Source organism: Vicugna pacos, chromosome 20 (genome assembly GCF_048564905.1).
Source record: "Vicugna pacos chromosome 20, VicPac4, whole genome shotgun sequence".
Classification (NCBI taxonomy): domain Eukaryota; kingdom Metazoa; phylum Chordata; class Mammalia; order Artiodactyla; family Camelidae; genus Vicugna; species Vicugna pacos.
Window position 1 is genome coordinate 15609536 of NC_133006.1, and position 21468 is coordinate 15631003.

Here is a 21468-nt window from a genome sequence, read left to right on the forward strand (position 1 = left end):
AGGCCAGGGATGCTGCTAAACATCCCACAACAATCAGGACAGCCCAACGACAAAGAATTTTCAGCCCCCAATTCCAATAGTGTTAATACATGCAAAGATCTCATATAAAGCCATGGGGTCCAATTGTTAATCTGAAAAAAAAAGTGTAATAGATCTACTATTTCCTTCAATTTTCAGACTTTTTAGACACTCAGTAGTGTCACAATTGGACTCACTGATTTATTACATTTAGATGAACTTCACCTGAAAAGGTATGGAGGTTGAAGAAAAACATACTGAGCATTTTCTTTGAAAATGTAACTAGCACACGGTTTGAAAAGAAGTCTATCCTGTGTTTGCTGAGTTTCTGGGCACCCTGTGGGCTTCCAGCGGGAGCTGGGACCTGTCACTGCCTTTGCTCCTTCTTACTGCTCTTGTGACATGCTAGGTCCAGAGAGGGTACGATTTTTTTAACCTGAGACTCCTGAAAGGAGAGGGCATCAGTGCCCCAGCAGGATTGCCTTCTCTGGGCATCCAGGCTCTCAGCACAGTGGGAAGACGACACTGGGACCCTCTGCCTGAGTCTCCAGCACCCTCATTTCCCAAGCTGGCCCAAAGGTTCAGAAGAACGGGCAGAAATACCCTTGGATTTCCACCCCCTCCCCCTTTTTTTCCCCAGAGAGGGAGGTGGCTGAGAGTGCAGGGTGAGGACCCGGACTGCCCAGTTGAAATCTTTATTCTGCACCTGTGCCTAAATTTGGGGCCACAGTAAAAGGGGAGTGGTATTAGCATTGTTATAAAGATTCACTGAGTTAGTGTATAGAAAGTACTTAGCACAGTGCCTCTAAGCTCGCCTCACTCTCCTGATTTCAATTCGATGAGACTGCTTTTGAAGAGCCCAAGTTGGAGACTGAGAGGACGGTCCTACCTGGGCCGTGGGCCACCTTCTCATGGGGGATTCAGCTTTGGTCGGGCCCGGGCTGGCGGGGTCCCTGCCCTCCGTCCTCAAGGTGCATTTCCGCTTGGCCTCCACCACTGTCACCAGAGTTATTTATAAAATGGGGACAGCCTTTGGCCAGAACCTACAAACAGCCTGCCCAAAAGCTGTTGGTGAAGTCTACCTTTAATTTTGTTTCCTTTCACTCAGCTTGGAGGTTTGTATTTTGATAGTTTCCATGGATCCATTTAATGGCTGGGGGTCACAAGGGTCTCATGCCTGTGTGGGTGGTTTAACCTGAATGCTTCAATCAGCACCTTTTGTGAAGACGTCACTAAATATACAGAAGCTTTGCAGGGTGCGGTGAGGGAAAGGAGCAGATAAACCTTGTCCCCAGGGAGCTTCCGTCCAGTGGGGGTGGCATAGCCCCTGACATCAGGTGCTCCCAGTCTGTCGGGGGAGATGGAGCCCCAGCCCTCATGGAACCCCCAGTCTGACAGAGGAGGCATCGGGTGAGTTCACAGTCTCATGAGTGAGATTGTTCATATTCTCGGGGAACTTCCAGTCTAATGGGGAGAGGCAGACCCTGCTTATCCGGCCTGATGGAGGAGATCTGAGTCTTGCTTTCTGACCCAGTTTGATGATGTGAAACACAGACAAAACCCTGAAGGAAATGGTCAGGATGGAGCAGCTCTTAGCCCTATAATTTTCTTTCTCCCCCCATGAAAGAAGTGAGGGAGATGGAGGGTCCATGGCAGCCCAGGGAAGAAGCAGATTCAGCATTGCTCTTTGAATTGGGTTGCAGCAGCCACTGTCACTGGCCTCTGCTGGCCGAGCCCCACCCTGAAATGTTGTGTAGGGGCTGTGCTATCTTTAGTGGTCACCCTTTGTAATCTTTAGAGGACGTTGCTGACGTGGCTGCTTCCTGGGCTGGACCTTTCTCCCTAGAGAGCTGTGCCTTTTGCAGGGTGAGAAGATGGCTTGGGGCAGGGGAGGCAGTGGGGAAGAGCTGGGGATTCCTACATCTTGGCTGCTGTTTGCCTTCTCCCGAGACAGAGGGTGAGATTTTTAGACCCTTTGGCCAGTCTATCTTAGGGTCAGAAAATAAGACCATCATAGAAAGAAATATCATTAGACATCATCTAGTCTTTTCTTCCCATTTCACAGAGGAGAATGGGGGTGCCCAGAGAAGGGAAGTGTTTTTCTCAGTGCTACTTAGTAGCTATGCTGGGCACATGGCCTAGCTCCTGAATCTGATCCCCAGCACAGGCCTGGTAACAAACAGTGGTCAGGGAGGTCCTGGTAAATCCTGCATCAGGGTTAGTGATTCCCCTGCTCAGAGGCCTGTGTGCTCCCATTCCACTTGGAGGAAAACCAGAGGCCTTAGGTGGCTTCAGAGCTGGCCTGATCTGGCTCCCACCCCCTCCCTCTCTAACCTGCTACGCTAGACTTCTGGTTGTTCCTTAAATGCCCTGGAACAGTCCCACCTCAGGGCCTTTGCACTTGCTGATCCTCCTATTGCTTGGAACATCTTACCCTAAATATCTGTGTGGCTCACTCCTTCACCTCTTTCAGAGAGTCCTTACGTGGCCCTCTTAGATAAAATGCTCTCCTTCTCTGCCTGCTTTATTTTTTTCTCCAGAGCTTTTGTTACCATCTTACATGGTATATATTCATATATTTATAAATGCTTCCTTGTTTCCTCCCTTTAGCCCGTAAACGCCAAAACACGGTCTGTTCTGTTTGCTGCTGTATCCTCAGCAACCAGCGTGTGCCTGGCACGTAGTAAGTGCTCAGTATCTATCTGTTCAAGGAGAGAAAAGAAGAATAAAGGAGCAAGGGAGGGAGGATAAAACACAAATTGAAGTCAAAGGAATCTAGGCACTTGGTGTTAAGGATGGTTAGATTGGGTTAATCTGCCATTTAGAAGAAGGACCAAAAAAGAAAACGTGATGGGGTGGCAGAGATCCATCACTTTCCAGTGGCTGTCTGGACCTTTCTCTTTGGTGTGGTGGGCTGGCCGCATTCCCCGTCTGCCCCTCAAGTTCCATCCACACCGTCTGATCCTTGTACCTGTAGCTGGAAAAAACTAGGTTAAATTTCACTCTTCCCAGTGTTTTATAAATGCCCTGGCTGTGGAAAGGCTCTGAGTCCTGCATTGGAGCTCTCTGGCCCTTTGCCAGTTGATGGACTAGAGATTGCACTGGTGGAAGGAAGCTCCCTCGTCTTCCTTAAGGTGTATAAATCTTAAGTTTATCTGCATGACCAGACTCCCTCTTCCGAGGGACAAAGACAAGTACTAAAAGATCTGAGTTGAGGATCCAGGAGAAAATTGCGCTTCTGTGTGTGTGTGTGTGTGTGTGTGTGTGTGTGTGTGTGTGTGTGTGTGTTTGTGTGTGTGTGTGTGTCGAGGGGGTGCATAACCCAACATATGAATTTGGGTTGGACTCATGAAATTGGGAGGTTGGAAGGGGAAGCTGCAAGCTCCTGGGTTCTGGTCTGGCCCCTTTTTGTGGGTGGCCTTGGCGGGTTACTTCCCCTCTCCCAGCCCGGCTTCCTCATCTATAAAGTGAGAATTGAACTAACCCTGGGCAGGGGGCTGGGGTTCAGGCTCCCGGGGATCTATGTGGATGTAGTCCCTGAGGTTCCTTCCAGTCCTCACATCAGTATAGACGGCTGCATTCACATTCATGGCTCTTTTTGGACCGAATACCAGATTTTTGGTGAAACCATGATCCTTGATATACTGGAAGTAAAGATGACAGTTAAAAAAAAAAAGTAAATGTTTATAAAGTTTTCTCGGTGCCAGTTACTTTACTAAGTGTGGGGTTTTTTTTTTCCTTCTTCTTTCTTCTTCTTGGTTTTAACCTGTAAGCGATGACAAGATCAAACAAGTTTCAGTTTGAATCCCCCAGCTTTACAGTCTGAGCCTGTATCACGGTGACTTTATCACGTTTACTTTCAACTAGTCGGGCTGTTCCGGGGAGGCCTTATCAGCCAACTGTTCAGGCCTCGGGGTAGGAAGACGTGGTTTAGGGCAGTTTGGAAGCTAGGTTTTCAACATCACTGTAGACCTGGCACCTCACTCCGACTTCTCTGCAGACTCCACGCCCAGCCCCGCAAACTGGCTCAGTGGGCTGTTTGCTGGGCAGCAGTCTGCTCGGCAAGATTGTCTAAGTTCCAGCCCCTTCCCAAACTCTTGCCTCTCAGGACTAGCTACATAACTTGCTGGGCCTAGTGCAAAATGAAGATGGAAGGGGAGGCCCTTGTTTAAAAATCCTTAAGAATTTCAAGACAGGGACAACAGAGCATTAACCGACGTGCGGGGCCCTGGGAGCCTGTGAAGCTGGCTCCGCTCTTCCACCTTCCATTACCAGGACCAGGAGATTTCTCCAGCATAGCTTAACAGTCATTATAAATTCCCTCAGAAGGAATTTGAGTTGTTTCTCTCATGGCCTGTGTGATTCAGGGCTGCTGTCTTGAGTCATGGTGTGTTTGGAAAAATCATGCCAGCCCAGTGGACTTGGATGGTGTCCATGGGTGCTGATGGGAGGCACAGAGAAGGATGGTTTATCAATGCCCAAGCAGCCCTGAGGACACTGAGGACTCCTTTCTGCAGGAACATCATTTATTTTGCTTTTTAAGAAGTCTTTTGACAGATAAACAAAATGTGGTTTATCTATACAATGGAGTATTATTCAGCCATAATAAGGAATGAAGTGCTGACATACTACAACGTGGAAAACTTTGAAAACGTTATGTTAAGTTAAAGAAGCCAGCACAACAGGCTGTATGGTTCCATTTATGTGAAATGTCCAGAAGGGGCAAGTCCATAAGACAGAAAGTGGTTACCAGGGGGAGGGGGAGAGGCCGAGTGACCGCTGATGGGCGTGTTTTTTGGAGGGAGGAGTTGATGAAAATTTCCTGCAATGAGGTGGTTGTAATGTTTATACAACCTTGTGAATATGCTAAAAACCACTGAATTGGACAGTTTACAGGGTAAAATTTATGGTTTGTGAACTATATCTCAATGTCAGTTCAAAAAAAACTAGTGGGGGAGAAAAGGTCTTTTGAGGGCTCAGCATTTAACCCTCTACCCCTCTGCCCTTGGTGGATGTAGCTGGTTCAGGGCAGGAGCTGTGTTTTCCCCTTCCACAAACACCATCCCTCTTCTTCTTGCTACCCCCTCGGGCACAGATCATCTCTTGAGCATCCCTCCCTCAAAGCCTGTTTTCCAGGAAAGATCTTTTGGAAGTATTCACACTAAGCAGATATGTGATTGCTAAAACTCAGCCTCTCCCGAGGCATTTGCATATTAGCTTATAAAGGGAGAAAGCTTTTAGGTGAAAGGAACGAATGTTTAATTTTAGAATTCCAAGTAAGAGCAGGCATGTGTGGAAGGTTCTTATTTTTCATGGGGTGGAGTGCTCTCGGTGGCTCTGAAGCTTGGGGGTGGCTAAGTCTCCCTTCCACCCACTGATTCTGCCTGACCTCAAGGCAGGTCCAGGTTGGTGGTGAGTGGCAGGCTGAAAAGCGTCCCTTCAGGACAAGCATCTTTGCCCCAAACCCACCCAGGCTTCATTTAACATTTTCCAAAAGTTGGGGGGCATTTTGACTTTGGAGGGCTGCCTTCTGGTCAGGTTTCATTTCTGCTCAGTGGATATGCTTGGTTCTTGAATCAGGTGGGCCCAAACAAGACAAACCCCTTGCCTGGCTCCTTTCTGCTATTGTCTGTATCAGTTCAGCACTACTTGTCCTTGTATGGTGCTCCCCCATCCTACTTCCCTCTTCACATCTCCTGCTGCTTACCCCTCCTTCCCCACTGACACAGCCCCATCCTTCAAGACTCAACCAATGTCGTGCAGGCTTTGAGAATCCCTTTTAGTCAGTACTAAGCCCTCTTCCTTCCATTTTCTGTGTCTCTTGGATTCCAAGACCTTTATCTCAATCATCTTTGGTTCTTCAATGCCTGACCTGGTACTTGTACACAGTAAGCACTTGATAAATGCTTTTGGATTATACTGAACCTAGGCTGTGCTTGGCCCTATGAGGACATGGGGAACAAAATCAGCAAGGGAGGTGCTGAGGAAGTGATCAGCCTCAGGAATGACTTGATAAGAGACAAGAAAAGAGCATTTGTTATAGAGGGGCTGAAGTCCAAAAGCCTTCTGGCTGTAGGTGAGGGCACCTTACAGCTGCACGTCACGTGGGAGGATGAGCAGGGCATCTCAGGAGCCACCCCATGAGTCTTTGCTTCCATGGAGTATCCTTTCCTGAAAGATCTCTTGGATTTCAGACTTGCATCCTTTGCCAGAGGACCTGCATGAACAAATATTTATTGTGTCTACTGTGTGCTGTGCGCTGATCTAGGCATTGTCACTTGGTTGGAGCCCCGTTGTGTGGTGGGTTTGGAGGAGCACAAAGCTTTTGAATATGCCCTGCCTGGGCTGGAAGCGTTGTTTTTCTCTGAGCCCCTTGGGTTTTCTCCAGATTCCTAGGAGTGTTAAATTCCCAAATGACTGCTCATGGGTCAGACATATTGGTGCTTATGTGTTAAACACTGCCATTCACATCCTGCCTCTGAGGGGGGTAAGGGAGTGACAGTACGACAGGGCTGCCCTTTCCACCCCAGGCATCTGGTGGATGGATGTGGACCGTGGCTTTGTTTATCAGGATCCCGGCATGAGATGGCTGGCTGTGCAAAGGGTTTAGAGGAGAGACTTTAGTGAAGGGGAGTATTTAGAGGTGCGTGGTCAGGGTTAGGGAAACCAAAGGATATGAGGCACTCCCAGGCCTGGCAACAGTGGGGAGCTGTTACCTCCTCTAGGCCAGGAGGTCGGAGCTCCAGAGTTGGGGAGATGGAGCCCCCAACAATAGCTGTGAGGCTATAAGGGACATGACCGCTGCCAAACTGCAATGCAGCAGGAGGAGGAGGGAAAGAAATGCTTTACCTGTGGCCCGATCCAACTGGAAGTGGAGGGAGTCCAGTTGATGCAGTAGGTGGTCCAGTAAGGACGGAGAACTGTGTGTGAGTGTGTGTGTGTGTGTGTGTCGGGGGCGGGTGGGGTGGGGTTGAGAGTACCCACCACCTGCTGGCTGCCTGGCCATTCCAATGCTCACCTGGCTCTTACATAGCTTAGGTTATTCAGGATGTGACCAGTCAGCTAGTGTTTCCTTCCTCCCAGCATCACGACTTATAAAGAAGAAAGTACCCTGTCTGAATCAGCAGGATGGGCGCTGAGCAGTTTTGACTGTATCAAGAACAGATAACATTCATTAACGGCAGGCACTGAGCATCCTAAGCATTTTCCGTGCATCCTCTTTAAATCTTTACAATAACCCCAGCAGGTAGGTATGGTTTTTATCCTCATCTTAATTCAGTAAGTTGCCCCCTCGCACAGCTAACAAGCAGAGTTGGGCTCAGAGCAGAGTCCTGACTCCTGACCGCACATGCGTACCTCCTGCCGCCTTGCAGTCTTGTTCCTCCGCGGTGGGGCCCGGCCCACCCTGTGGTCAGTGCCGCATGTGCTGGTCCCACAGCTTGGGATGGTCTTCCCACTTCCTCTCCACTTGACCCAATTGAACCCATTTTTGAGACCCAGCTCAGATCTCACTTCCTCCGTGAGCCCTTCTCCCGCCATTCCAGCCCCCTCACCTCTCCCTCGAGGTCAGTGGCAGGGAACTGTCCACCGTCCCCTCAGGGTGTGTGATGGGCCATTTTGAGGGCGTACGTATCTCCTCAGTCTCCAAGACTCCAACCTTTCGGTGCAGAACTGAGGTCCTGAGTTTTCTTGGAACTCTTCACTTGCTCAGAAGGTGGGTTTTTTTTTTAAATTAATTTATCTATTTAAATTTGGGGGTAGAGGTAATTAAGTTTCTTTCTTTTTAATGGAGGGTCTGGGGATTGAACCCAGACCTCGCGCATGCGCTATACCCTCCCCTCTTCAGAAGGTTTCACTGAAGAGACTGAAGTAATTATGGATGGAGCCCTAGGGTTGAGGGAACAGCAGCGGACGTCTGGCGTCCGCAGGCCCACGATACGCGGCAGACGCGGTTGCCGCTCCGAAGTCCGAGCGAGCTTCTTGGCGGGGAGGAGCCGTGGAGCGTGGGGGTGGGGGGTGCTGCAGCCCCGGGAGAGGCGAGGCGAGGCGCCGCGTGACAGGAGCTGAGGGATTTGAGGACTGGTTTCCTGCTTGGTTAGTGAATGCCGGCTGAGAGCCGACAGGGGGGTCACAGGAGCCTCTAGTCTCGCGGAGCGTCTGCAGAGGGGACAACGGCCCTGTCTGGAAAGACGCAGAGCTCCGTCTCCGCCCGGGCCAGGAAAACGTAGTGTTGCGCCGGGAGGGCCCCGGCCTGCCTCAGTGTGGTCGTGTTGCTTAATCTCGTTTCTTTTTTCTCTATTCCTATTTTTCCACCCACTCCTGTTGGCCTAGACCCAGCTAGACACTGTAAGGGCAGAGTGAATTGTGGGGAAGCAGCTGGAAGGTTGAGAACTAACCCTTCGCCTGGGCCTCTCATTGCTGGCCCTTGTAAATTTTGCTAAGCGTCTCTGGAATTTTCTTTCCATTGAGCCTTGGATGTGCTAGGAGATACTCTGAACAACCCACATGCCTTTTCCTCCCCTGAACACATCACACACCCTCTGAACTCCAGGCCTTTGAGCTTGTGGTTCTTGCTGCCTGGAAAATGCTCTCACCCACCCCTCTGCATTGCCTTGTTAGGGAGCAGTGGGGACTGTGGAGAATTCCAGAGTTTATGCTCTGCCTCAGAGAGTTTCTGGTCTCCTGATCTTCCCAGTGTTGGGTTTGAAGGTTACTTGGAGTAGGTGTGGCCGCTTGCCTTGGCGGAGACGCAGGAAGGAAACAAGTAGGGGTGGGTGGCACAGCCTGGGTAGAAGCTTGGAGTCAGGGACGGGGGAGACACCCAGGAGAGGACAACTGATCCATGTGATTGAAACTCAGGGAGCAGGGGCAGGTGGAGGTGAGGAGGCCAGAGAGGTCCCAGAAAGGACTTGACTGCCGTGTTAGATCAAGATCTTTTCTACATCTGTTCTTGGGAATGTCCAGGGCCTGGGTGTGGCTCTGGGTCAGTCATAATGGTAGACTTGGCCTAAGCAGGGTGCAGAAGCCAGGGCCTGACTGGGGAGAAATCTTTCATTTTACAAAAAAGGAGGTGTTTCTACACACCAGACTGGGTCCTGCTCCGGCGCCTTGGCTTCTTGATACTGTGTAGGTTTCAGAGATCAGATAATGCTTTGATTCAGGTTTTAAACTTTCATTATTCCTTTTACATAAATAAAACATAATAAAGATAAGCGAAGAGGAAAGGGAAGTGAAATTAACGTCACCCATAATCCTGCCGCCTTGATATCATTTACATTGAAAGCTTGGGTCTGGAGACTTCCCCAACCATTTTATGTATTTACAAAGTGGAAGCAAACTGTAGGTGTATTTTGTAACCTGCTTCGTTTTATATGTGTGTGTGCGTATGTGTGATTTTTGTCCCATTTAAGAAAAATGTGCTTTAAAAAAGAACAAAATGTAACCGTTTACAGCAATGTGGATGGACTTGGAGGGCATTATGCTAAGTAAAAAGTCAGACAGAGAAAGACAAATGCTATGTGATACCGCTTATATGTGGAATCTTAAACAGCAAACTAGTGAATAGAACATAAATGAAGCAGACTGACAGGTTCAGAGAACAAACTAGTGGTTCCCAGTGGGGAGGGAAGGAAGGGCAATATAGGGGTGGGGAGTGGGAGGTACAAACTGTTGGGTGTAAGACAGGCTCCAGGATGGACTATGCAACACGAGGAATAGAGCCAGTGTTTTGTAAAAACTGTAAGTGAAAAGTAAACTATAAAATTGTATAAAAAATTAAAATAAAAAAATATGCTTGCCTAGAACTCAAACTGAAGGGTATAAAGAGAACCCCCTTCCTGCGTCCCCATCCCTACCCCCTAATTCTACTCCTCAGAGGTAGCCCTCTTTAAAAGTTTTACGTATCTATTCTGCTAAGTGAAATAAGTCAGGCAGAGAAAGACAGACACTATGATATCACTTATATATGGAATCTAAAAAATAAAAAAATAATAAAAATAAAAATACAAAATAAAAAATAAAACAAACTAGTGACTATAACAAAAAATAAAGAGACTCACAGATATAGAGAACAAACTAGTGTTTAACACTGGGGACAGGGCAGGGAGGAGGGGCAATATAAGGGGAGGAGAATGAGAGATACAAACTTAGGTACAAAATAAGCTACAAGGATAAATTGTATAACACGGGGAATATACCCAATATTTTATAGTAATTATAAATGGAGTATAACCTTGAAAAATTATGAATCACTGTATCAAACAGCTGTAACTTACATAATATTGTACAACAACTATACTTCAATTAAAAAAAAGTTTCCAGTACATCCTTGATTAGGGAGAAATTTGGAAGAGATGATGTATGTGGAAGAACAAATTGAAAAAATTGGATGCTGTGACTTGTAGAAATATTAGCTGTCACACATGGGTCAGGAGGAAGGCCAAGGGTGGGTTTGAAGGGACTGGGAGGTAGTTTGTGATCAGAAAAGGGACTTTCAGAAAGAGGTATGGTGGAGTTCAGGAGACGGAGGGGCGAAGGGACAGAAAATTTTTGAGGCCTGGGTTTTGTTTGCATTTATCACGTAGATGTTGGTGAGGGGCGGGGTGAGAAGAGGTGAGTGAGATGGTGGGCAGGGGCCAGATATGATCCAGTCTTAACTTTCTGGGCAGGGATTGGGGTCCAGAGGGTGGCAGGTATGCAGATGAGCTTGAGACTTAACAGGAAGTGGTGACAGTAATTGGTAGATATTTATAAAAATGCCCTTGCTTAACAAAACAAAAAGTTGGCAATTTTGTGTTAGTCCCCCAAATTTAAAAGAAAAAGGTTTTAACAATTCTGTGACTACTAAAAATCTGAACAACACTGCAGAACTGGTTCTGGACAGGGCATTGTGAATTTGGTTCTAGTTTTGTGTCTGGCTGTGTGTCTTGCACTTAATTTCTTTAGATCTCTGTTTTCTTACCTGCAGTACATCAGTGGTTCTCAGCCCTGGATGCACATTAAAATCACCAGAAAAGTTAAAAAAAAAAAAAGAATCAAAAGCCAATGCCAGAGCCCCACTACAGTCCAGATGTATCCAGACCTCTCGGGGTGGGACCTGGGAATTTTTTTAATACAGTCAGCATTGAGAATCCCTGGATTAGGACCATCTTAACTGCACATTTTAGCCCTAAAATGTTATGACTCTGTTATCATACAATTTTGTCTCTTTCAGATACAGTGCACAAAATGTTGTAAACTTCTTAAATTTCAAAAAGTCTTTCCTTTTATGAAAAATTCCATGTAATTCTGATAAGGCCAATGATACAATGCCAACGTCCTTTGTCCAGTTGCTCAGAATCATAAACATAGTAAAGCATCAAATAATTAACTTTTGACCCAGGAGTTGAAAGCATGGGGTTTCATTTCTCATTCCCTCCTTTGAGAAAAGGTACTGACTGGAGGCCTGAGGCCACCTCCATTCGTAAAGAAGACCCTGAAAAGTTCAGAGAAAAGGCATTACTGGAAATTTTTTTTTTTCTAGAAGAATTGTGTATACTATAAGTTCCAAATCAGAAGGTCCAGTTTGGGGAGTCTTTATCAGATCTAAATTCTACATGGAGTAGGAGGTGTTTAAAGAGATTCGGTGATGTTTTATCTTCACCATTGAAGTTTTTGGTTTTGTCTCTTCATAAATGAGTCATTTTTTTTAAAAGGAACCTAATTTGGGGAGGTGGGGAAACCACTGCAGGAGGTGCTGTGTACTGAGGCTGACAGTCAGGGCACTGAGTTTCCAATTGGGCGGTTCACTGGGAGGCGTGGAACCAGGGACCCATCTGTGGAGGGTTGACAAGGACCAGTGGGACACAGTCTCATGAGGGGTAGGGAAGTAGAAATGATATTGATGTTGTTTATTAATTTACTAAGTATTTTCTGGTGCACACCCACCAAACAAACGGCCTAGTATAAAGGCTCAATCCACACGTGCTGGGAGATTGAGAACAAAGGGAAAGGAACTTCCTAGTTATCACTCCAGTTGAGGAAATGGGACACAAGTCATGGAGGTTAGGCGTGTCTGTATTTCTCTGCCCTTACAAATAAGTGCACTGGAGTTACATAATCGCCTACCAGTGTGAACAGTACAAATGAAATTGTTAGTACCAGGTGGGATTTCAGAGGGGACAACATGGCAGCCTGGGGACCCATTGTGGAACACCAGGGGGCCTGATGAAACATTTCCTGGGGTCAACAGATGGAGGTTGGGAGCCCTGTGGGACCCCCCCCCCCACTTCCTCTTTCTGTGCTAAGTTTTCCCAGCTGAAAAATGATCCCACACACCTAAGTCACCCTGGCACCTGATAGCTGTTAGAGTGTCTGCTGCCCTGGCTTCCTGGGGAGGTTGGGGGTGGGGGACAGGGAGTGGGGAGGTGTTGACAGGCTCCACGTGGAAACCAGAAAACCAGAGCAGCTCCACGGGACTGGGCCACGTGCCTGGGGAGAGGAGCACAGGGCAGGTGCTCCCTGACACTGGGAGGAGTCTTGTGTGTTTGGAGCGTGGGCCAGGCCCGCTCTTATTCCGCACTGACCGCCTCCCCCCACTCCCCCAAAGTGTTCATTTTCATCTTCTCTGAGTGGTGTGCAGCCTCCTGCAGTTGTGCCTGCGTGTTTTCTAAGTTTGTCACAAACTTCCTGTTTGAGTATAGTCTGAAGCTCGGAGGTTTGTGTGTGTTTTGAAACCCTGGCAATCACAGAGGTCCCGTGCGTCTGTCTTCGGGGCTGTGGGGGGGCTTTTTTTTTATCCTCCTTCCTTTTGCTGACGTTGGCCATCCTTCTTGGCAGACCTTCCCCCTGGGAAATGCTCTGTAGCTCCTGCACCTCTCTTTGAGAGGGTTGAGAACTGTGAGATCTGAAGGCTGGAATGAGGCAGGGGAGCCACACTTATTGGGCCCCTTATGTAATGCCAGGCACTGGGCTAGATGCTTTCTGACATTTCCTGTTTTATGTAGGCCTTGTGTTTGCTCATGCAGACCAGGCTCAGAGAGGTGAAGTGACCAGCCTAAGTTTGGACAGCCACTGGGTGACCAGGTCAGGATTTGATCCCAGCCCTGACTCCACCATGTCACGAAGACCACACTGTGCCTTTGGTTCCCCTGGTTTGGGGAGATCTTGATTTCTTAAGGGCATCTTGGCAGATAGCATCCCTGTCACCTCTACAGATTCCTCCCAGACCCTTGTTACTCAGGTGCTGCTCATTCTACCTGTGTGGGGTGTGACTGTCACTGTCACCTTTCTCCACTATCCTCCCTCTGTGGCCCCGGGAATCCCGGAATTGTTGAGTGGTCCTTGGCTGACCAGTTAAAAGTGGGCTAGGGCCAACTCTCAATGTCCCAGAAATGGAGTAGCCTTTTTCCTGCCTCTGGGCATCCAGCACTGACCATTCTGCTAGTCACCATGAACTCTACTCAGTGAGATTTGGATTTCTCACATTTCAAGCTCTTCCTTTGAAGAGGGAGAAAGACAGGATATCTGTGTGTATAAAAGCAAGTGAAGGGTAGCTAAGGAGGGGTTCCAAGCCCTTGAGTACGTAGGAGCAGGAAGCTACATCTAGCCCTCCTCCTTCTCATTAGAGGGGCTGTCATAGGGTGTCAGATTCTGAGTGCTCCTGCAAAGGAAGAAGACATATGCTTCCAAAATTACGAGGATGCCCTGTGCCTCTTCCCTGACCCATCCCAGTTCTCTCATATTTTCTGAAAAACTTCTAGAAGTATATCATCTGCGCTTCATCCAAATTGTTCTGTAGCTCAAGTAACGTTGACCATTGTAGACTCTTCAGCAGCAGGCAATTCCAAGCATTCAGCACATTCATCAGTTACCCTCAAGGGGTATGCAGTCTCCATGGAAACTTGGCAAGTGGAACACATGCCAAGAGAAGCTACATGCAGGGAGCTCAGTAGAGCGAGGCTAGCTTGGGAAGCTGGGGTGAGGGCAGGTGTTCAGATGGGTGGGTGGAGCTGCTGCAGAAGGAATGTCCCAGCATTTGTGACTTGAGGGGCATGGAAAGGGGAGGAGCATCCTGGATGGGGTGGAGCCAAGGGTGCAGGTGGGAAACAAGATTGAAGGAGATGTGCATCGTTTATGAAGCATCCCAAGGGATGGCTACAGAGTATGGCGTTTACCTGCATGGGGAAACTACCAAAGTCAGTTGCAGAGGATGGAGATAGGTAAAAATAGTGCTATAGGAAGGTTCATCTGGACACGTGCACTGTAACTGGGGAATGCTGGGAGGGGTGTTTGTTAGAAGACGTTTATCATGTTGTGGGGGGAGGGTGTACCTCAGTGGTAGAGTGCATGCTTAGCATGCACAAGGTCTTGGGTTCAATCCCCAGTACCTCCAGTAAAATAAAAATAAATACATACATACATAAAAAATGAATGAATAAAAATGAACTTAATAAAAAGAGGGAAGATGTTTATTGTGTTGAGTTTTAGGAATGAAATGTTGAGGCCTTGGACTAGGGTGGAGACATGAATATAGACAAGAAGATAGAGAGCTGGAAGGTTTCAGACCCCAGCTCTGCCCCTTGCTACCTGTGGGACCTAGAGCAGGTTACTTCATCTCTTGAACCTCAGTTTCATCATCTGTCACTACAAGCCCAAAGCCCTTCATGGGACTGGTGTGTGAGGGTTTTAACTTGGGTTGCACCCAGCACACAAATTGTCGTAGGTGCTCAACAAAGCGTGAGTGCTCTGGTCGTGGAAGAGGCAGAGCTTGTGATTGGCTGGGAGGGTGGAGAGGGATGATTCAAAGGGGCTCAAAGGTTGACTCTGGGAACTTGGGAGAGTGATGCAGCCATGCAGATCATGCCTGTCTGGGATCACGGCCTCTGGGTTCAGCGAGGCTAGCTCTCTCATCAGGGTCGGCACTGGGCAAGTGAGGGAGGCACTCGGTGCAGAATTTAAGGCAATGCTGCAGGGTGTCCCCACTCCATCAAGCCCCCCTCCCTGTCTGTCCTTGGTCACTCAACAGACGACCCATCTTCCCTGATTCACTGACAGGGTCCTGGCGCTCAGCTGAGAGCCCACTCAGGTTCCATCCTCCCCCTTGCACAGTTATTCCCATCTGGGCTCATCCCCACTTGGTTTCTTTCCACTCAGAGAAGGACACACCCTTCTCCTCTCCCTGGCCAGAGAGAAACTTCTTCCTGTACCCAGGTGCCCCTGTCCCCTGCAGCTCCTGGGACCTCCCTTCCTGCAGTCATTTTGCTGTAGTCTTTCCTGAAACCTTCACCACTCTTTTGCGTTCCGTTTTCTCCTCCCCTCACAAGACGTCTGGAAAGAATCTGCCCTTGGGTTTTGCTCCTTGGGGGAAGCAGTCTATTTAGGCTGGCCACTGCCCACGGGAAGGATGCCTGTCCCAGGGGAGGGACCTGGTGAGTTTGTTGCACCCCCAGGGCTCCTGCTTCCCCAAGGAACTGCCCTCCCTCAGGTCACCTGTGACCACCCTATTACCACACCCAACGGACACTTCAGTCCTTATCTTTTTGGACCCTTTGCTACTTTTGATGCTGTGGACAGCTTCCTCTTTCCTGCACCTCTCTCTTTTGTTGGCTTATTTCACTCAACAGATGAATCTCTCAGCCACTATCTCTTGAGCACCTATTATGTGCTGGGCCCTGGAGCATACCATAATACCATGTCTCTGCTTTCAGGGAGTTTCTAGTCTAGTGTGAGGGTAGAGGGATAAAAATATTTTAAAATGTCAGGTGAAGATAAGCATGTCAAAGAAAAATACAACAGGGAAGAGGGATGGAAAGGGTGCTCGGGTTGTCAGGAGGGTCTCATTGAGATGGTGACAATCTCAGAAACTGGAAGGAAGTAAAGGATGCCTGGGGGAAGAGTGTTCCAGGCAAAAGGAAGAGCAAGTGCAAAGGCCCTGAGGCAGGATGCTTGGGATGTTTGAGGAAGCCATTGTGGCTGGAAGAAACTGAAGAAGGGCAGAGTAGGAGGAGAAGAGGTTGAGAAGAGGTGGGCTAGGTCATAGGAGCCTTGTGAGACATGTCAAGGACTTTGCCTTTTACTTTGAGAGAGATCAGATACTATAGGAGTGTTTTGAGCAGAAGAGTGACTTTTTTTAGGCTGCTGTGGGGAGCATGGTCTGCTAGGGCTGCCATAACAAAGTACCAGAAACTAGGTGGCTTAAACAATAGAAATTCATTGTCTCACAGTTCTGGAGGCCAGAAATCTGAGACCAAGAGGTCAGCACGGCAATGCTCCCTCTAAAGGCACTAGGGAAGGATCTATTCTAGGCCTGTCTTGTCACTTCTGGTAGTGCCTTTGCTTGTAGTAGCATAACTCCAGTCTTCATGTGATGCTCTCCCTGTGTGGAGTCTGTGTCCAAATCCCCCCTTTTTATACTGACATCAGTCGTACTGGGTTAGAGACCCATCCTACTCCAGTGTGACTTCATCTTAACAGCTAAGTACATCAACAAGGACCCTGTTTCCAAATAAGGTCATATTCTGAGGTCCTGGAGGTTAGGACTTTGACATAGGTATTGTGGGGAGACACAATTCCACCCATGACACAATTCAACCCACATAATACATGGATTGTAGAAAGGCAAGGATGGAGGTAGGGGGACTAGTTAAGAGGTTATTGCAATATTCTAATGAGAGAAGCTTCTTGGACCAAAGTGGTAGCAGTGGAGGTGGTGAGAAGTGGTGAGAGTTTAGGTACGTTTTGAAGATAAAGCTGACATCATTTGCTGATGGATTGGATGTGGGGTGTGAGGGAAAAGAGAGGAGTCCCAGTGATCACTCAGTTTGGGGCCTGAGTAACTAGAAGAATGGAATTGAATGTTTTTCTCTCCTAAATCCTCTCCACCCTCAGGGGCCTTGGTGGGCCCTCCTCTTGGGCAGGTCCATCCACTGCTGGGTTCTTCAGGGCTCCCCCTCATTGGCTGCTTCTCTAGTGTCTCCCTGATGGATGTGATCTGTTCCCATGTTGAAGCCAGATATTCTGAATGTGCTTTCTGGGTCATCCCTACAGGCCCTGGCTCTGGAAGACGCTGAAGGAGGAAGACACGGAAGCCGGACAACCCTGAACGATTAAACCTCTTAACCCTGAAATAGGTAGCTTCTTCGAAATCCTGTGTGTTCGAATGCTTTATGATGAAGCTGTCATAAAATTGTTTCTTTGACCTTTGTGGTGTGGAAAATGCCCTGAGAAGGGGAGGACGGCTGTTCTGAGACTGGACACCCATAGGTGTCTGGGAAACTTTCCTTGGGAAGTGGTCAGTGCTGGTGGATTCACATTGTGGAATTCAGCATCATTTGGGACAGAGAGCATCCTGTCTCATCTCTCTTGACGTTGCAGAGTTGCTGCAAGTAGTGAATGATCCAAAAGACACCCATGGGTGGTACCTTCTGGGCATGGGAATTAGACATCTCTGGAGAATTATAGTATAGAAGGCCACTCTGAAAAACTCCACAGAGCCTGTCAGAGGCTGATTCCTGGATCTAAGGGCCTTTGAGCTGGCCCTGGGGCATTTCTAGTGTTTTTGTCAGCTCTGGCCCTATGTGCTCTTTCCAGGCTCAGTTTATCCCTCTAGAAAATGGGCACATAGCTCTGATTCCTCTGCCAGGTCTGACACAGAATCTGTCTGGAGGGTTAGTAGGTTTGTATGTAAATAGATTTTTTTTTTTAATTTTAAACCCTGATCTAGCAAGAGATGGCTGTTTTCCACAAATTCTCTGATGACACTTGACGAAGGAGGGTGGTAGTGTCTAATTTGGTTCTTTTCGTCTGCACAGGTTTTTTTTTTTCTTGGAAAGTTCCACACTTTTCATCTCTCTTATGTGAGACAGTTGATTGTTTCTGTTTCTTTTTTATTATGCCTGATTTTGATTTAATTTTAAGCCATTGTGTCTTGGGGTTCCAGTAGGAAACAGATGGCTCAAATGAAGTAGCCCAAGAGTCTCTACTAAGGGAACTGTTTCTAGTGGCACTGGCAGGGTTAAGATGTTGAAGCATCAAAGGGCCAGCAATGTCAGGGAGCTGTTCCCATGCTGAGGCCTGAAAGGAAGAGGGAGGGATTGGTTATCGGAACTGGAAAGAGAAGCTGTGTGGAAAGGCTATCTCTGGTAGAAGCGGGCAGTCAACCTATAGCTATATGGTCAGAAAAGAGCTGAGGGAATAGATATCGTCATTGAACTCTATGTCAGTTTTCCCATGTCCTGATGGTGCCTCAGGCAGAAGCCAGAGGACAGGGAGCATATTGATGCTGTCCATAGAAATCAGAACCTCTAGGACGCAGAACTGAGTGGAGACGGGTCAGGGGTGATGTAGAGGCACAAATGGAAAATATCTGACCCAGCAAGAGATGCAGATCACTTGGAATGTATTACCAAGGCTGTTTCTGCTTTTGAACCAAAAGAGGGTTTTCTGTTTGTTTGAGTGAGTGAAACTTTGCATTATTGGGTCAGCTACATAGAACCATTGACTGAGGGTTGGAGGAGTAACAGAAACCCTCTAGTCAAAAGATCCAAGTAAGTCAAGCAACTTGCCCAAGACCACTCATTAATTCGTGAAAGTGTTTCTTGAAAGCCCATTACTTTTTCTCAAGGAAAACAACACAAAATCACTTGAAACAGGGCAAAGCAAAACCTGAGCAATTGCTAGGAAAAAGCTGTGGGTGAGTGCTTATTTCCCATTTGTCAGTTTGGATTCCTTGGAGTCGTGAATACCATAAAACTGAACTCAAAGGGACTCCCACAGCACAGAGAATTAATTAATTGCCTTTTGCTTGCAAAGGGCAGGGATGAGGTGGACCACAGGGTGCTTGTGAAACAGCAGCTCAGCTTGTCTTCAGCAGTCCAGTTTCTTCCATCTGTCCATTGCTCTTCTATCGCATCAGTTCATCCTTAGGCTGGCTTGTCTCCTGAAGGCAGAATGGCCACAGAAGCTCCCGGGCTTATTGTGCCACATCCTTCTGGCCAGAAGGAAGGAAGCATCCCTTTCAGTAACTCTTTAAAAAACTGAGAAAGTAATTTTCCCAGAAGTCCCGCCTCAGCAAACCGACCCTGGCATTTCATTGGCCTGAACTGAATCATGTGCTCATTCCTTAACCAATCATAACAGCCAGATGAACTCCCTTCGTTGATTGGCAGGGATGGGAGAATTTCCTGATTGGCCTGTCCCTGTCCTAGGGAGTGGGTCCTCTTTCCCGAAAATATCAGGGTCCAGGAAAGGAGGGAAAAGGAGCTGTGAGTCCTAGTGAGGGAGGAGGAAATGGTCATGGGGAGAGTGACAGCTGACATCCACCATACTGTATCGTCTATAGAAACCTTACTAATTTGGACTAATTGTTGGGAGTAACAGTGAGAAGAAGCCCACTCTTCGCTAGTAAAAGTTGGAATTTTAAAATGTTTTAACACAGCATAGTTTTAGACAGAACCTTCCCAAACAGCTCCTGTTGGAAGGCTTGCAATTAGTGTCTGCTTTTCAGTATGTCTTAAAACATAAGACCTTCTCATAGGTTAACTTCTACAATGCTGTTTTATTTCTCATATGCTCATTCAGGCTTTTTATAGCCAGAGTAAACACTGAACTCAAATTCTGGGTTAGTGGAGATTAAATTACAGTAATGAAGTTCCTCATTTATAACCTCATCTATTAAAATGGGAATAAGAGTAGCACCTACTTTATAGGTTTGTTGTAAGGTTTAACTGAGGTAATCCAAGTAAGGTGCCCAGTGACCCAGTGGCTGGCCCAATAAATGTTACCTTTATTAGCTTCATATAACTCAAAATATTGTCACATCTATGTTTATGTGCATGTTTAGTCTAGCAAATTAACTTCACAACAGATATAAGTCACTGATGAGCTCAGAGACAAGGTAAAAAAAAGTATTAAAATGTTTATGGATTTTTCTTTAAACTGGAGTGGAATTTTTTTTTAATTCATTTTGGGGAAAACCTAAATAAAGAAAAATTTAAATAGCACACAATTAAGTTAAAGATAGGTATAATCCCTGGATAATAAGGAATTTTAACTTTATGGTAACGTATTAATATGTTCTTAGTTGGAAAAAGTCTTGCAAATAGTTGAAGGCCTTTTATGACCTGTCCCAGGTGATTTTCTTGCCATTGTTCTCTCTGGAGACTCTGAAGGAACAAATGACCCTCCTCAGCTTCGGATTTCCAAACCAGCCACACAGTAGGGCTTTTCTGGGTATATGGATTTTAGCATCATCTGAATTGAGTGAGATGCTATAGTATGTAGAAACTGGTCTTGGGCATTTATTTCAGTGGAATTTTTGCTGACAAAATGAGGTGAATCATTCTCTAAAGCCTTGAGTGCCATAAGGCTGACCTCTTGGAATCCCAGGAGGGTGAAGTGTCTTGATTTGAGGTTCCCAGCTTTGTCATGGGAAGAGCACAGGTTGCCACAGCACCCTGAAGCTCTACCGCCTAATTTCAAAACTCAGAGGTGATAACTTTCAGAATGAGGGGTGGACAGGGTGCAGTGAGTGGCCTGTAGATGGAGGAATAAGTTCCAGAGTCACCAGGCACTTATGGACCACAAATTGAATAAACCATGAATTTTTATCCCCTTGTCCCTGAATATTGACTAAAATTAGACTTAAGATTTCTCTAGGTTGTTTGTTGCCCCCAAGACTATCTGGTCACCATTGTGTTACGTAGATGAGAACTAGTATTAACTGGACGACTGACCCTAAATTCCTTGGTTCAAAGGCTGCTGTAGACAAATGGTTCTCAAATGTAGCTCACCTGGACCAAGAAACTACAAAAAAACAAAATAAAAACAAAAAAAACTGGGGGATTGGCTTGGGGCTACCTTTTTTTTTTTTTTGAAGCTTCTCATAGAACCTAGGAATTCTCTAAAGTCAAGTCTTTATTTGAGTAAAAGGGACAGAAGAAATTCGCTTAATCGCAAGTATTGATAAACCCAGTTCATTTTATAAAAGAAGGAACTGTTGACTCTCAAGTCATTCACTTAGAATTGTTACTTTAATTTTCCACTGGCAGGAAGAAAATCTTGCAGTAACTGAATGGTTCCAGTGAAAAGGCATGTCAACAGTTTTTCCTTTTCCACAGTTTAAGCCTAAACATGGTAAACTTGTTCAATTTAATTTGGCTTTCGGTTGTATGGGATGTCTCTGTGTGTGTATGTCAATGCACACACAGAGGAAACTTAGTTTGGTCTGCAAAGCCCCGGAAAGGAAAGGGTACTTTTGGGAAAAGCAGTATGTACATCAGTCAGCTGCTGGTAAGTGTTAGTACTTGTAGCAGCAGTTGCATCTTGGAGCTGCCAAAAGAGTATGACTTTTTAAGATGCCTTTTGAAGTCATTAAAAAAAAAACAAACCCAGACATCCACCCAACCACCCCTGGCATCCAGAACAGCAATAAAATGTTTCTCATTCTGCTTCGCTTCACATGCCTGCTTGGCT

At 46.9% G+C, this 21468-nt stretch overlaps 1 protein-coding gene across 16 annotated transcripts in view; it reads left to right on the plus strand.

The window, feature by feature from the left end:
• Nucleotides 1–21468, plus strand: part of TRERF1 (transcriptional regulating factor 1) — a 191936-nt gene that overhangs the window by 60676 nt on the left and 109792 nt on the right. For 14 of the 16 annotated variants that reach the window (XM_031688549.2, XM_015237437.3, XM_006202002.4 and 11 more), the window contains one exon: nt 17044–17126. The exons of 1 other annotated variant lie outside the window; for it this stretch is intronic. The gene's annotated coding sequence lies outside the window, so the exon portion shown is untranslated. Of the gene's footprint in view, nt 1–8091; nt 8113–17043; nt 17127–21468 lie in introns of those variants that run through there. One more of the 16 variants, XM_072944995.1, reaches the window with a different exon arrangement.